Source organism: Melospiza melodia, chromosome 15 (assembly GCF_035770615.1).
Source record: "Melospiza melodia melodia isolate bMelMel2 chromosome 15, bMelMel2.pri, whole genome shotgun sequence".
Classification (NCBI taxonomy): domain Eukaryota; kingdom Metazoa; phylum Chordata; class Aves; order Passeriformes; family Passerellidae; genus Melospiza; species Melospiza melodia.
The window spans coordinates 14,373,404-14,388,673 of NC_086208.1; the positions used below are offsets into that span (position 1 = coordinate 14,373,404).

Sequence of the window (15,270 nt, forward strand, 5' to 3'; positions counted from 1 at the left end):
CACTGTAAATGCACACAGGCACACTATCCTGGTCACAATCCTGCCAGATTAACTGGACACTTTAAACATTTATACAAATATTCCTGTCTGGAGAGGCAGCACCACTTCTGTCTAAATATCTTAAGTGCTGCCTTTTAGGCTAAGAAAGAGCAATTTCTTCAAGAACATCCAAAGCTGTTCCACTCAAGAACAGTACTAAGGAAGACAGAGTCAATCTTTTACAAGTATTTATTTACTTTTATACCAGTCCATTTGGGCTGGCACCAAGTAATTTGCTATACCCCTCAAAGTTTTAGAGCCAAAATCAAGTGAAGACATCACCATGCATCTCAGATACAAACTTCCACGCTAAGTTTACACACAGCACAGCAATTTTCTCAATATTTGCTGCTCACACACACACCAAACCTTTTTTCCAAACCTCAGGGCCCACTTGAAGTAATGGCCATCTCTAGAGCGAGGAAAAACAGAGGGCTTGGAAGAGATAACATGAGTGCTGCTTCACTTCTCTGGTACACACATCCTCTCACCACCTGCTTCCTTTCTCCCCATCCCTTTTTTCCCACCTCGCAGGCTGCTCTTAGTAGTTCAGCTCCATGAACACGAGCCAAGATTTCCTCTCAAAATAACTACTCCAAGACCATTTCAACTATGAGCATCACCCTCAGAAACATTCCCTTCAGCGTATCATCTTCTCTCCTTCATCAGTCTGTTCCCAAATGAATGCATGGGCTGGTGATACAAGGTCATGAAGTTGTGGAAAATAAAGCAGGATACCCTCCCACTGCATCCAGAGCAAGGGCAGATGAGTCAGTCTCCCAATATAGTTGGTTTCAGGCATTTCTGGCAGCATTATTTTAATGACTATTTAATTTCCTTCAGCCATCTCACTGAGACAGCTCAAGTAAAGTATTAATGAAGTGTTTGAACACTCTCACTGTCTGGAGGAGACATGGGGTGTCACCTAACCAGCTGCTCAAGATTCACACTTAGCTGCTCTGGTCACCAACAGAGCCAAAAAAAGGATTTTGGCATCAAATGAGCTAAGGAAAGATTTGGGTGTGAGAAGCATGAGGCAAAACTACCACAGTAACAAATACCTCTGAGCCCTGAGCAGAACCAGCAGCACATCAATCTAAGAAAACCATAATCCATTAAAAACAAATAAAAATCTAACAGTATCTTGCTGTTTCTGAAGACAGGGGGATTTGGATGGCTTTGTTTTGCTGTTTCAAAGCCAAGCCATTGTAGTAGTGCCATCAGCAACACATCTCCTGAAACTTTTTTGTTTTTCAAACCTTTAAATGCAAATCTTATGATGTACTTTCCTTCAAACGTTCATCCCATCTCCTCATCCACATGTTCTTACAAATCTATGTATCTGAGGCACTGGCTTTCCTGGCTATGGGTAAGGCTCAACACCTGCACCACTGCAAATGCAATTATGGCAAAATACCATGCTATTTGCAGACTTCCTGTTCACCAAATAATATTAGTGTACCTTTGCCTTGAGCAATTATTTACAGAGCTGGAAATCCTGAAGCAACACTAGAGATCACAGAAGCATTCTGCTGTCCACCCCTCCATTATGCAATGATGCTTTGTGTTAGGTTTTGGAAGTGCTCAGAGGGGAAAATAAAATCATCAAAATAATTCTTTATAAATCTATCCCATGAAAAGGAGAGGAAAAAACCATAATTCAGTTAAAACTCTGCATTAGCTTACTCCAGTTGAGACTGGGAGACATTTTACACTTCAGCTGGATTGGCAGCTCAAATTCAACTTCAGGCTCCAATGCAAGCTTTAAGTCAAATTCCTCAGCAGAGTAAAACCCTTATTAGCCTGTCTTCACTGTAATTTTAATCTTACTTAATTCTGAGTATGTAATTTATGTTAAGAATAACCCACTTTTTTCAGAACGGGATATCATGCATGCAGAATTAGTCCCTGGCTAGCACAGTTCAGGTTTCCCTTAAAGAAATAATTTTTTACATATTGACAGCAAAGGAAAAAAACACTGAAAGCTTTAAACAAAAAACCAGTTTTCATAAATGCATCACAGATGGCTGTATTAATTCACCTAATATATCCCTAAATCATCAAAACCTGGCCATGCAGCCTCACCTCAAACCAATGTTATGTGCTAGAAAGATGTTTGATCTATTTAAAAACTGATACTTCTTTTTTACCACTCACACAAGGGGTGAGAGAGGGGAGGAAAAAAATTGGTATTTGTAGATTTTAAAAGGAACAAGAGCATCCCTTTTCTTCTCCCATACATCCTTCCCAATTTATGATTACAAAATAAAAAAAAAATAAAAATCATGATGAAAACACCTTGTAAGAACAACATCTCAATTTTATGTTTCACTAACAGGACAAAATCAGTAACAACTTCTCTAGCTGAAATGAAAACAAATTCAAAGCAGTGTCTGAAATTTACTAAGTAAGTTTTAGAGTCCAAAGTGTCAACGAACCTGATCCACATCATCCACCCATACCAACACAAGCAGTATTTACATCCTGTAGCCAACCCAAAGCTCAGAAGCCCCAGTTACTATCTCTCCCAATCACAAAACATTCACTACGTATTTCCTGCATTATTTGCATGGTTACTTAGGTTTTGGGGTTCTGTTTGCATTTCTTTTATGGCCACAAAGTAAAAACCTAGTAAGATCATCTACCCAAGCTCAGAGGAAACCCCGAGTGAATTACCAGGGTGGTTTCCCATCCTCCTTCTGCATTTGCTGCTGCAGTTTTGTGTTGTCCCTTTGCCTCCCACTCCTCTTTAAGAGGTTAAAAAGTAGTTCAATCCCTATCACCCATCCCCATGCCTGCAAACCAATAAATCCTTTTTACTGAAGCTTACACCCTGCCACAGCCTACTTGTATAATCAGAATAGGAGAGACAGGGAATAGTTAAGCATTTGCCAAGTGAGTGATTTGAGAGTGAAATGCAAGAGATGAACACACCAAGGAGCTGGACTGTGCCAAGAGCACGAGCTCAGGTCTGTCCCATGTCACAGGCTGGCATCAGAACAGCAGAAATCTGAATGACTTGCATTAAAATACTCACTATGGGGGGGGAAAAATCCTCACTCCCTTTACTGTCCAGCTTTTCCTCCATTTTGTGTGGTGCGGAGTTAAGGAGAGGGTTTGCAGGACTTTGCAGCACGTTCTGCAGCACTGTGCTGGAAGCAGGAGCTGTGTGAGGGAAGGGAACCAGAGAGGCCCTGGACAGATGTTTCCATTCACCCACGCTGCCAAGGAGCAGGGAATGCTGAGTTCACTACCTTGGTGTTATTTACATTTCACAACATCCAGCAATAACCATGCCACAAGCAGTTTAGGAAAGGAAAAAACCAAGCGGCCAAGGAGTTTTATCATTGTCTTCATTAAAAGGGTGAAAATTAAACTTTTTTATTCCAGTTCTGAAACTTTACCTGGATTCATTTTGCCAATGAAACAGGACAAAAGTATCCCAATCCTCATCCACTCTGAGATAATTACCAGCCATTGCCCTTTTGCACACAATTCTTCTGGCATATCAGAGATGGTTAACGGTGCCACCCCTGAACGACCTGAACATTTTCCTTCCATTTTCCAAAATAAACTGATTTTTGATCTAGCAGAGAGGAGTTTCTCCTTCAGCAACTGTGCCACAAACCAAATGCTCCAAAGACCAAATCTGAAAATATCCTCGGTGGAAAGGGTGCATTTCAGAGGCATTCATCCAAACCCCAACCCTGAGACCCAGCATGTTTGATAATGAGCTGCCAGATCCAGTCTGGCAACTAGAACAGCTACTCCAAGTGCTGGCCCATCCACCTGAACACACAGGAGTGCTAGACATGGACCACATGCAGCAATGTGCTCTGCATGGCCCAAGGTGCTCCCTGCAGCAAATGATAGGAAGGGTGATGAGGGAAACATCAGTATTTTTCACACAGTATTATGATCCTCCAAGTCCTCTCTGAGCCAACATCACAGGGATAGAGAAAATAAAAAGGCCAGTATTAGCCATTTCTATAAATGTCAGTAGTTTCTGGAGCTTTCAAAGGGGTTCTGTATCTCAGCAGAGACACTGTATCATGTTTCTCAGAGTTTCGTGCTGGTGAACGCTGCCCAGACAGGGCAACTTCACTGGGAGTGAGTGCAAGGCTCCCCCCTGCCACTGCCACCACGGGACACCTTCCTTCCCAAAGTAAACCAGACACTAATGCTATTTATGGATCCTGCTGCAGAACCAGACAGGCTTCCCAGCCACTATTCATCAACGTGCAAACAGGTTTTATCCATGGCAGGCAGAAGAGATTTGAAAGAAAAAGTTCTCAAGTTTCGTCTTGTTTTTTGAAAGAAATAAATATCTGAAGAATAGTTGGAAATTCAACACAGAACAGTAACACCTGCAAATAAAGGCTGATCACAGATTCCATGGAGAACGCTTTATTTTTTCAAAAAAATTGGCAATTTCAAATTAGGTCCTAAAGGAAAGCAAACATCCATGGAAAAGGCAGCCAGTTGATGTACCAAGGGACAGACCCCCTAAAGAACATCAGCTCCATCAGTCCTCCATATCCAGAAGAAAGGCAGGGAATATAACTGTGAAATATTCCTTACTTTGCAGAAAAAAGCACTACATCAGTTTCCAGAGACACACAGATGAACAACACTCACCAGCTCTACTTTTAAACATTAACACAGCAGACTCCACCAACTTGTCTTCCTATGTCTTTGGGGTTTCAGTGGGAACTACAGCTTTGTTCTTACAAGCATTTTTCATGGAAGCCCCTTTGCATTTAAAATGTCAACTGTAAATGCATCTGCTATTCAGATAAAGCACCCACAAGCACTTAATTTCATATGCAACAAGTTTTACAAAGTTCTCAAAGAGCCTAAAGACATTTGGAAGGATAGATGCAAGTTTAGAATAAGTCTTAGCGTATCATCAACCAAAAAAAAAATCTATTCTTAGATATCTCCCTTTGGTGATTCCTATAATCTTCCTTTTTTTTTCCTCCTACTCCTCTGAGAAAGTAAGTTGTTTGGTTATTCGAAAAAAAGAAATGGAAGAACCTGTTTTGCAAGGCATACAAACAAAGCAGTATCTTCCAAAAAAAGAAAAGCTCATTCAAAAGTATGTAAATATTAGGGCTGGTAACACAAACAACAAAACCACAGGAAACACAAGAAATTAAGAATAGATCAGGATTCATTCAATTTCCTGGCTGCTGGATATATAATATAAGCGCTTTCCTGGGTTGGATGCATGAGACAAAATTTATTTTCTGAATAACAGATATCAGGGAGTTTACAGAGATAATTTAAAGAAGCAAAGAGAAATGAGTGTGTGTTCTGATCCTGCCTCTGCTCTGTGGCAGGACAATGACACTGACCAAGGCAGCTACACCCAGAACGTGGCACATCATGCACCAGGGGTCCAGCATCCTGCACCAAGCAGTGAATTCAATGTGCTCCAGTCACAGGGAAGGCAAAAAGCAGGATTCCCCCTGTCTCATCACAGGATGCTGCTGAGTGCCCAGTGCACACCCAAAAGGCTGCTCTCCAACAGGGGACAGCCAGCTCGAGGCTGAGCACGAAGCAGAGGTGACAATTGGTTCCCAACGTGCAGGGTGGTCCCTGCCATCTCCACCCTGCAACTCTCCCTGGCTGGGAGGCACACTCTGAGCCTGACCCTGCATTCCAGCTCGGGTGTATTCCCAAACTGCTCATTGCTGCTAGGCTTTCATCTAGCAGCATCCCAACAGCTCTTTCTCTCCTTTCCATCATGGGCATATTTTTTTTTTTCCCCCAACCAGCCAGAAGCAACAAGGTCTCAAGCAGACAGAATTGTACATCTCTTGTGTGGGAATTTAAAATGCTGCTCTGCCAACTATCACAGCCACAATAACACAACCACACTGCAACAGCTCCTGCTCCTCAGTCAACTTCCACCAAATGTTAAACCAAGTCTCTATCCCCAAGGTATCCAGTGGCTCCAACTGAGACTTATGTAAGAATCAAAAAACCCTGCAAGGAAACAATTTATTTCCTTCACTGCAAACACCAAGTGATGTACTTATACAAAGAAAAACTTCAACAAGACTTAGGGCTCATTTCCTTCAAAATGGCCTAGGTTTCTCTTTAGCACGGAGATATGACAAGCCCAAGGTATTAATACACACAGGTATTTATACAAACAGTTTTATTCTTTCTTAATTAATACCAGTAGCACTGATCAGACTAGATTTTTAGTAAAAATTGGCAAAGATTTTGCAAATTGGTTCTGGGGAGGGAGCGAGGTGGGAAAATCAGGACTCCTCTAAGCAAAGTCCTAAAAAGCTCGATAAGTTTATACTGACTTGATACATTTTATCACAATGCTTAACCTTTTTATATAATGCAGTTGTACAGTAACTGACTGCCATTTATCTGCCATCTCATAGTACTAACTGATATCACAAAGGGGATGGGACCTTCCAGGAAAGGTCCCATCCAGGAAAGATGGGACCATCCAGGAAAGAAAGGGTAAAAAGCAAATTCATGTTTTTTACCTTCAGAAAGATGTATACGTTTCCAAGCACTTTCCTTGCCACAGGTCCTCCATCTTCCTCAAGAAGTTTTGAATTTTCATTTCAAAACTTGCTCTCCACATACTCAAGTGTTTTCTCTGCCTGCCGCAAGGTGTTGCTGGGATAGGATCTCTTATTAGTCTCAAAGAACCCGATGACTTCTGAACTTTGAGATTATAAAGCAAGAAAGTTACTGAACACTCACATGCAAGTCGATTGGCTAAGAAAAAGCAGCACAAAGTCCTGCCAAAATCCCAGCTAATCTGATAAAGGGAAAACCAGGGAGGTCTAAGCACTAAACCCTGCAGTTTAAGCAGAGCCAATTCCAGCTGCAGAAGGAAGGACAACACATTCAGCAGAGCACTTCTTCTGAAATGCCATCTGAAAATACATTTTACCATCTTACTGCCCACTGGTAAATTGCAAAATTCCCAGAACACAGAAAAAAAATGTATCGGACTGACAGGTAAATTTCTTATCAATAACAAACACAACTTGAAACTTACCCATAAGAAAAACTTGAAACTGACTGGAATAAGGGAGAAAGAAATTTACAAAACCTACGAGACACAAAGCCAGTTAGCACTTAAGTATTTCTTTAATTCTCCCATTTTCAATGCACTTCACAAAAAATTAATGCTCTTAACATCCATGCAAACATATTTATTATCCACAGTAGTAACTTGTAAGCTCTTCATGCAACACTCTGCTTCTTTTTCTAGCTTAATACACTGCCCATGAAAACAAGGATCAAAGCCCTGTTTTAATTGTGGGAGAGCTCTCAAGAAACCTGATCCTATCATCCTACTCCCATCAGCATCTTTCACAGGGACAAGAAAGGCACCTACTCAAGAAAATACATTTACAAGGTAGTTAAAAGCATTTTATGCTAGTTAAGTGCTCAGATCTCAGCCTCCATGCTACACACAAACTCTTCTTCAGGCTACAGAACCAAAAGACTCTTCCAAAATTCATTAGTAGCTCTGGCCAGGGGAGGAAAGCAGCTCCAAATTTTGGAGACTCCCCACTGCATAAACGGATTCACACTCCTGTGCCCAACTCAGCAGGAGCCACCAGCACACAGTGGGTACCAACATAACCCCCAGCATCCTCTCACAATGGGTCTGAGGACAAATGTGTATTTTCCTGTTGGAATCTGCACCACAATAGAGAAAAACCTGCAGTTAACAAACATGTGCAGCAACCTTTTGCCTTGAATCAAACAAAAGTGTAAAGAGACACCTGGACCTTGTGAAATGAATGTTTATTACACAAGGCCTTCTTTTATGACAGTACATATAAGAAGGGTTTAGTCTTTATTTCTATACCCAACTGAGACAACCTACTTTCTCTGCAGCTGCTAGGAGAAGAGAAACTATAAACATTTACATTTAATGTAACAAAAGGTTTGCTCACCACCTCTTGTGTTCCACTGTGCTCTTCGATGATGATCACTCATCATAAAAATGGGTGGAGTGGCTGCAAAACACTCAGTGATGGAAAAACTGACTCCCATGTTCAAGAGAGGTTCCTGCACAGGCTGAAAACCCCACTAATGTAATGGAGTGTTGTCATTACTGCCAGGATGGGAAATCTTTGGGCTAGGGATGCAAACACATCTGCTACACAGCACGTGAAGCAGCCTGTTTTACTTTATCTCAGAATCACCCTCTCCACCAACTCAAAGACCTTCAGATCCCACTACAGAAACTGTTTTAATCTAGGCCACACATAAACTCAATCAGCTCCAGTTTGGTTTTAGACAATTAAAAGCTAGCACTCCCAAGTACAAAGTGCAGACCTGAAGATGTCCAGTGTTGTCAGCACTGCAGCCTTGCTGCTGCAGAGAAAGATTTATGGTAACAGGGAACAAAACAACAGAACTCATCACGTAACACCAGAGGTATATCACGTAAACCTCACTTCTTGGCTGACTCACTAAGTGATATTAACTCAAAAAAAAGGCAAGTCCCAGTTTTGCTGCCATCTTACTTGCAGGTTCAGCAATTAGGAAGCTGTGCACAAGCTCATGAGCCAAAAGAAATTAGTCTGTATAAGAGGCAAATATGGCCATCCTGTCCTCCCCTTCCCCCCAAAATAAATCACTTCCCCCCTCCCTTTAACACCTGCTTCCTCCATCCAAGCATTCATTGTCCCACTGCTATTATGGGACCAAAGGCTTAAGCATCCCAGAGGAAACTCAGGAGGGAAAACAGCATGTGTAAAGTGACCAAGACTCATTCCCTTCAACAATCTCACTCCCACCATCCCTTATTTTCCCTCTTTTTCTATTGACAGCAAGTTTCAAGAGTTGGCAGGGCGTCGATATCCATACATGCTGGGAAGCTGAATGTGTCACACATCCTGGTATTGAACCCCACTGTGCCCACAGTCACTGGTGTGGACTCTCCTTGCCCTCACACCTCCCCAAGAACCCACAACCAATACCACGGGGCAGGAAACAAGGGCAGACAACCCATGGCCTGACCCAGCACAGCTTTTTGTATTGCTGCCCTGAAGGAGAGACTTCCCACAAGCAGCCACTCTGCGCATCCCTAAAAAGTGGCGGAAACAGAGCAACATCAGGCACACGGCAAAAGGAGCCTCTGGGCAAACCCATCCTCAGCATCAACCTCCACCAGGTGGTTTTTAACTGCTGTGCACACTCCCACCCCCACTTTAATCCTCCCTCCACTGGAAACAGGGATACCTGCAAGAACAGGATGCCTGGGCCAGCATCCATGCGTGACACATGCCAGGTGTGTTAATCCATGGAACAAGAATGGGTGAGTCACCAGTTTGAGTCTGAAGACAGTCCGGTTTAGAACAACTGCTCCGTGCCAGAACCTTTGTTTGTAATGGTTTTACTAAGTGCAGCATTCAGATTTACAGAACAGTTACACCACTGAGGGCAGGGACACACTGGGAAAAAGACTGACTCTCCCAAGCAACTTTGCCAGAAACCTCAGATACGGTTTAGATGAAGATACAAATATGTCACAGATTTTAGCGTAACTTGCTGCTCCAGTTTGCATTAGTCGTGGGTGATAAAAAGCACAGAAGACTCAAAGATGACACACGGGGCACTTTCTCTCCACACAAAGTTTTGATCATCATCATCAAATGACCTTTAAGATGACCACTTTAAATCATGCTCATAGAGCATTATGCTCACCAAAATTCAGCCCCATTTTTAAATGAATAATTTGTTGCTTATTTCCTTTTCCCTTGCTCTCAGAAATAAAACCTGAAGGAGCTGCTACAGAAGAAAATCCTTAAATCCTTCCTTTTACAGTGGATCAGGTTAATCTCAGCGGTGCTGCCACACTGTAAAGAACATCTCACATTAAAAAACAATTTGGGGAGATCTCTCACTGTGTATTTTGCAAATGTAACATTAAAGTAAAAACAGTTCAGCAACAAGACTAATGGGAAAGTTAGATCAGCCACCTGAAAGTAGTCAAAAAATACGAAAAGAGACTAGAAGCAGTCAGAAGTTGTGGCAAATTTTGCACAGTCTATTAGAAAATTTCACAAGTGCTTGAAACAAAGACACAATGATCAGTTGCTACCTGTGCTCATACATTTTAAATATTATCTCAGAAGAGCAGCTCCACAGGATCCAATGAGCAATCAGTCTCTACCTCACGATTTTCAAGGAAATCAAAAGGCAATCAAATGAAAGGATCAAACCTACAAGAAAACTGTGACAGTTCAGTTGCCACATGGACTGAACAAAATACTATGACCAGTTTTGGAAAGACAAGAGCAGCCAAACAGGAAAATTATTTATTATTTACAGCCAAACAGGAAAATTATTTATTATGAACAACTTTATGAGAATCACAAAAATTTAAAAAAAAGGAAAATTTGACTGAAGAGATTGGATCGTTTTGAATATAAAAGCAAATTCAAAGTCTTTATAAGGGGAAAGAGATTCAAGAAAAATCCAGGTGGTCCAGGAGAATTAACTTTGTCAAGAAAACCTGCAGAATTACGAGTTCACTGGTGAAGAAGCACCAGTCTGGATTCTGCAGCCAGGGCCACAGTCAAGATCCTCCACCAACCATGGAACCCACACCACCAGCAGACCTCGCCCAGAGGCACCAAACCCAACCTCACACCCAAAACATGCCTGGAATATACTGTATTTCAAGCCCTCAACACAAGTGCTGTAGAAGGTGATGATATTAGCTTCAGGGGTAATTTTTCCTTATGTTTTCTCCAATCCTAGATTAAATATTTGAGCATTTGGACTGTGAGAATTTCATTGCTATGCCAACAAAGAATTCACCTTTTTCTCATGCATATTACAAACCATCCAATAAACTCTTCAGCATCAAATTCTTAAGTTTCTTCTCAATATATATAAAAGAGTCTTGTTAGACTGCGTGACCATGTCACAACATATGATCCATTACAGCTACAACAGAAGTAAAGCTTACTTTTTCCAAGGCATCACACTTTGTACTTTTTAAGGACTGTTGACTACTTAAAAATATTTGTGATTGCACTTTCTTCCCCTGTTCCTCATCAACCTAGCAACCTATCTAAAATAGTTATAAAGAAAATTTTAAAAAACATTATCAAAATGGCAGAACTTATTTTGCACAGATTTCTCTTTGCTCTTGAACTGCTGTCTTAGAGAACTGAAAAATTAAACACTTTGACTTTTAGCACACTTGCTTATCTCAGAAACATCTATCTCCCATGTCGTCTTCACATGCTATAAAAAAGGGATGGGCACCACAGTCAAATGCCTTCTTTGCAAATGGAAAAGCACTTCCAAGAGTTTAGGGTTCTCCTGGTGGAAGCATCCAACCCTCTGCCACAGCAGCTGCTTGTGGTAACACAACAGAACACGAGTCAGGTAAGTGATGCAGGTACAGAATGAACTTATTTTCTTAACTGACACAAGTTATGAATTGTATACACAAAAAACAATAATATAATCTAATCTGTGATCCATTTCCCAGTCTGGTTTGCTGAACAGACCCAAAAATCCCAGTGTGGCCCGGCTGGGGAACTGGAAGAGGCTGCTTATGCTACGCCAACACACAAAAGAGATGAGATGACAAAACTGCAGTTCAAGTTTAGCACGATACTGAAACTTTTACCTACTGCATGTCTCCACCAGCCGTCTGGAGAAGGACAATAAACTCTTTACAAGATTTGTGGCGTCACAGCTTATTTGTCATGCAGACATTATGAGAGGAGTCACCCTGTTTCCCTGACAAAGCACTATAAATATACAGAGGTATATCATTCTGAAAAAGATCTGTATAGCTTCACTGCAGCAACAAGTTCCCAGCATAGCTGCTTTTCCTGGAGCACTGCCATCATATTTTCTTATCAGTAACTGAAGTAACTAACTAGCTAACTCCCAGTGATGGGCTTTGCCTTCTAGATCTGCATAAAGGTCATTTGCAAAGGGGGAAAGGCAGGCTTGATAAATAAATAAATAAATAAATAAAAAGAAGCCATTGTGCCACATCCACGGCTTTGTTTCCAAAAGCCACTAAGAAGTGCAATGCCAGGCTGAAGTGCCTGACTATTCAGTAAGTACAAGGAGTGGCCCATTCCCTCCCCACAGTGAGATTGTTGACAGCTGTTTTAGAAGAGGGAAAAAAAAAAATGAAGCATGACTAAGCTATTCATAAAAATCGCATTATATCCAACACCCTAAAAACCAGTTTTGTTTTAGAAAAGGTGCAGAGCTTCCTGGTGACCAGGTGGTACATGCCAGCCCCAACCAGGCTCCCACCTGGATTATATCCCCTGTGGCAAACCCCAGGGCAGCAAGGAGGACTCTACACCAGAGCTATCAGCTGCTTCAGAACTTCACTCATTACCTTTATCTGTCCTACAGGTGATCAATGCAAGCAAGCACATGAGCACTTGGCACCAAACAGCACTCAGTAATCACAAGGTGCAGGCTGCAAGGTGTTTTCCTCCCCAGCTTACCACATCCAGCCTCTCATGTGCCTGCAAACAGGAGTCACCCTCCAGCTGGAAACCACACCAGCTGCCAACTCCCTGTGCAGGGGACTGGTAAAACATGGGGCCACAATCACACAGGGAGGCCATACCATGCCTTTATGGCCTCCTGGACTACCCAGCCTTCTCCTCAAGTTTATAACTTCTTAGCAGTGCCTTCCACCAGTAGAGGCAAGACAAAACCAAATAGTTCCTCCCTACCAATCAGCTGTGTGGTTCAGCTGACTTCAGGCTATTTATTGCCTGTGTGGGGAACCCCTATAGAAATAGCATTTAATAGCACTCAAGTAGATTGCAGAGATAACTAGCTACAGTAATAAGCAGAAAAGCTTCCAAGCTGCTTCAAGGTCGGTTTTATTGGCGAGTGGATCACCACCAAATACCAGGCAGAGAAAACTGATACGTTGGTGTCCTGGAAACAGTGGAAAAGAAATAGGTACAGCAGGCACTGCAGCTTCTACTAACGATTTTTTTGTTAAGTAGCTATTTATTAAAACTTAATATTCCAGCAGAAAATCATATGAAAGAACCCCACTGCTCTTGTAACACAGGAGCATGTGAACACCACCAATAAACCTACCAATGTTTTTTTCCTCAAGGATAATTTATTGACTGCTGTTCTTAATTCATGCTTTGGATAGAATAACCAGATTCCTTTAACAGTACTTAATCCTCCTCTTAGCACAGGAGTGTACCCTAGACCAGAACATGGCTTACTCACAAGTATATCCTGCTGAGAGATTAGTGAGTTCTGCATATGCCTGAGTTTCAAAGCTGCGCTACGCAGACTGTGTTTAAAAACATCCATCATCGCATAGTACCTGGCAGAGCTCTGTTCCTTTGAGAAGCTTTGAGCTCTTAAATGTGTTTCCCTCCTTTGATGCAGCGAAGCTGTAAATCAGGAACATCGAGCTCCTGCCTTTCTCTCTGGCTGCAGTCCCTGGCTGGACTCTCTCCCTTCGGACACGTCGTGTCCTCACCTCTCGGGCTATGCCGGCCATCCGTGGTCACCAGAGATGGGCAGGAAATCCAGGCTGGAACACTGTCACTCAGCTCAGCTCATATCCACACTACCTGCAGGGGACTCGTCATACAGGCTACCTACAAAACCTGTCTGCCTGGCAGAACTCAACACCCGTGCCCTTCTAGCAACAGCCCCAGGCTAGCCCGTCTGTCCAGCACCGGGCAGCGCTGCAAGGACAGATGGGCGACGGAACCCATGAAATGGACAACAGCTACACACCTGAACTCGTGCCAAGGGAAAACACACGACCAGATGATCCTCACCTTGTCTACTGCACCCTTACTCTGCAACCAGGCTTGTGAAAAAAGCAACCAAAACAAAAAAACCCAAACACGTCAATTTCAAGTGTACGAACAAGTCACTGTCACCATGTCCCAAAGCACAGCAAATGCCTCTCTACTACACACAGCAGTTTCTATCCACAGGCAGGGATGTTATGAGGTTAAACATCAATCTACTCCCACTGCTAAGGCATCTATGTATAAAAATACAGCTCCTCTAACACCACAATAAATGATATCTTACCTTCAAAGACCCATGTGGAACTTGGTTCACCCTTACAATTCCACAACAGCTCAGCAAGGGTGTGCAGAACATGAGAAACACACCCAACATGGGACTCCAGGAGAGTCACCACAAACAGAACTAATGTCGCTTGGCCCTTTAAAACCGATTAGATTACATTAGCCAAAACTCTCAGTGCACGAGACATCCATAGATCTCAGACCAACTGTCTAAACTCAGCTCTGAAGCTACATGCTTTACATATTTCTACTGCATCGCATATCTCCATGAGCACCTAAAGTTCTATGGCTGACGGAGATTACAGAGAGCCACAGTGACCAACTGTCCTACAGCAGTGCAGGATTTCTAATCCCTTTATCAAATCTCTATCTGGTCATCCACAGCAGAAATGGTACAGCACACTCTTAAAAAAAAAAAAAAAAAAGAACTTTTTATAAATCACTTTTTTCCCTCACTTCCAATCTCCAGCTAACATGAAGCCCTGTAAAGGACACTGGAGCAGAACCAATTCCAGAGGTCAGCAAAATCAGATTCTGCAAATCCCCACTCCTCTATATGACTTGCAGTTACAACACAGTCACAGAAGGTGGATTAATAAACCCCAACAGTTTACAGGTTCAGAAAAAAAACTACTATTTCGCAATCCTCATCCAGAAACTCCTGCATTTGCTTCAGAAGAAGGGTCTGCACACGAGAAGGAACAAAAACAATTGTATTTTCAAGCAACAGAGTGAACGCATGAAATAGACCCCACGGCAGTGACATCAAAGGCCACGGAGACCCAAAGGTGACACGCACCAACCCCAGCGTGTTGCGGGGGGCTCTTGATAAGAATCAGCGGTGACTTTCCGCGCGATAAACTGCGATACAAAGTTGTGTCTGTGAGCCTGGAGGGGGTTCCGAGCAGGATATCAGTATTCCAGCGTGGAGGGAGGCTGGGGGCCAGGCGGGTGCGTGTCCCCGGCACACCCCCGGGCACAGCGGGGCCGCCACCCCCGCCCGGCTGCGGGGGAACCGCGCCCGGCCCCGGCCCCGGCCCCGGCCCGCAGACAATAGCGGCGGGGAGCAGCCGCGCGAGAGAACGCTCCAAATAAATGAAAAACTACCGAGAGCCCTGAAATGAACAGGAATAAAGCCACGCGGAGGAGAGGA

The 15,270-nt window shown here is 42.9% G+C and overlaps 1 protein-coding gene across 1 annotated transcript in view; it reads right to left on the reverse strand.

The window, feature by feature from the left end:
• The window catches only part of AKAP13 (A-kinase anchoring protein 13), a 209,088-nt gene that overhangs the window by 193,543 nt on the left and 275 nt on the right, over positions 1-15,270 (reverse strand). The gene's annotated exons all lie outside the window — the stretch shown is intronic.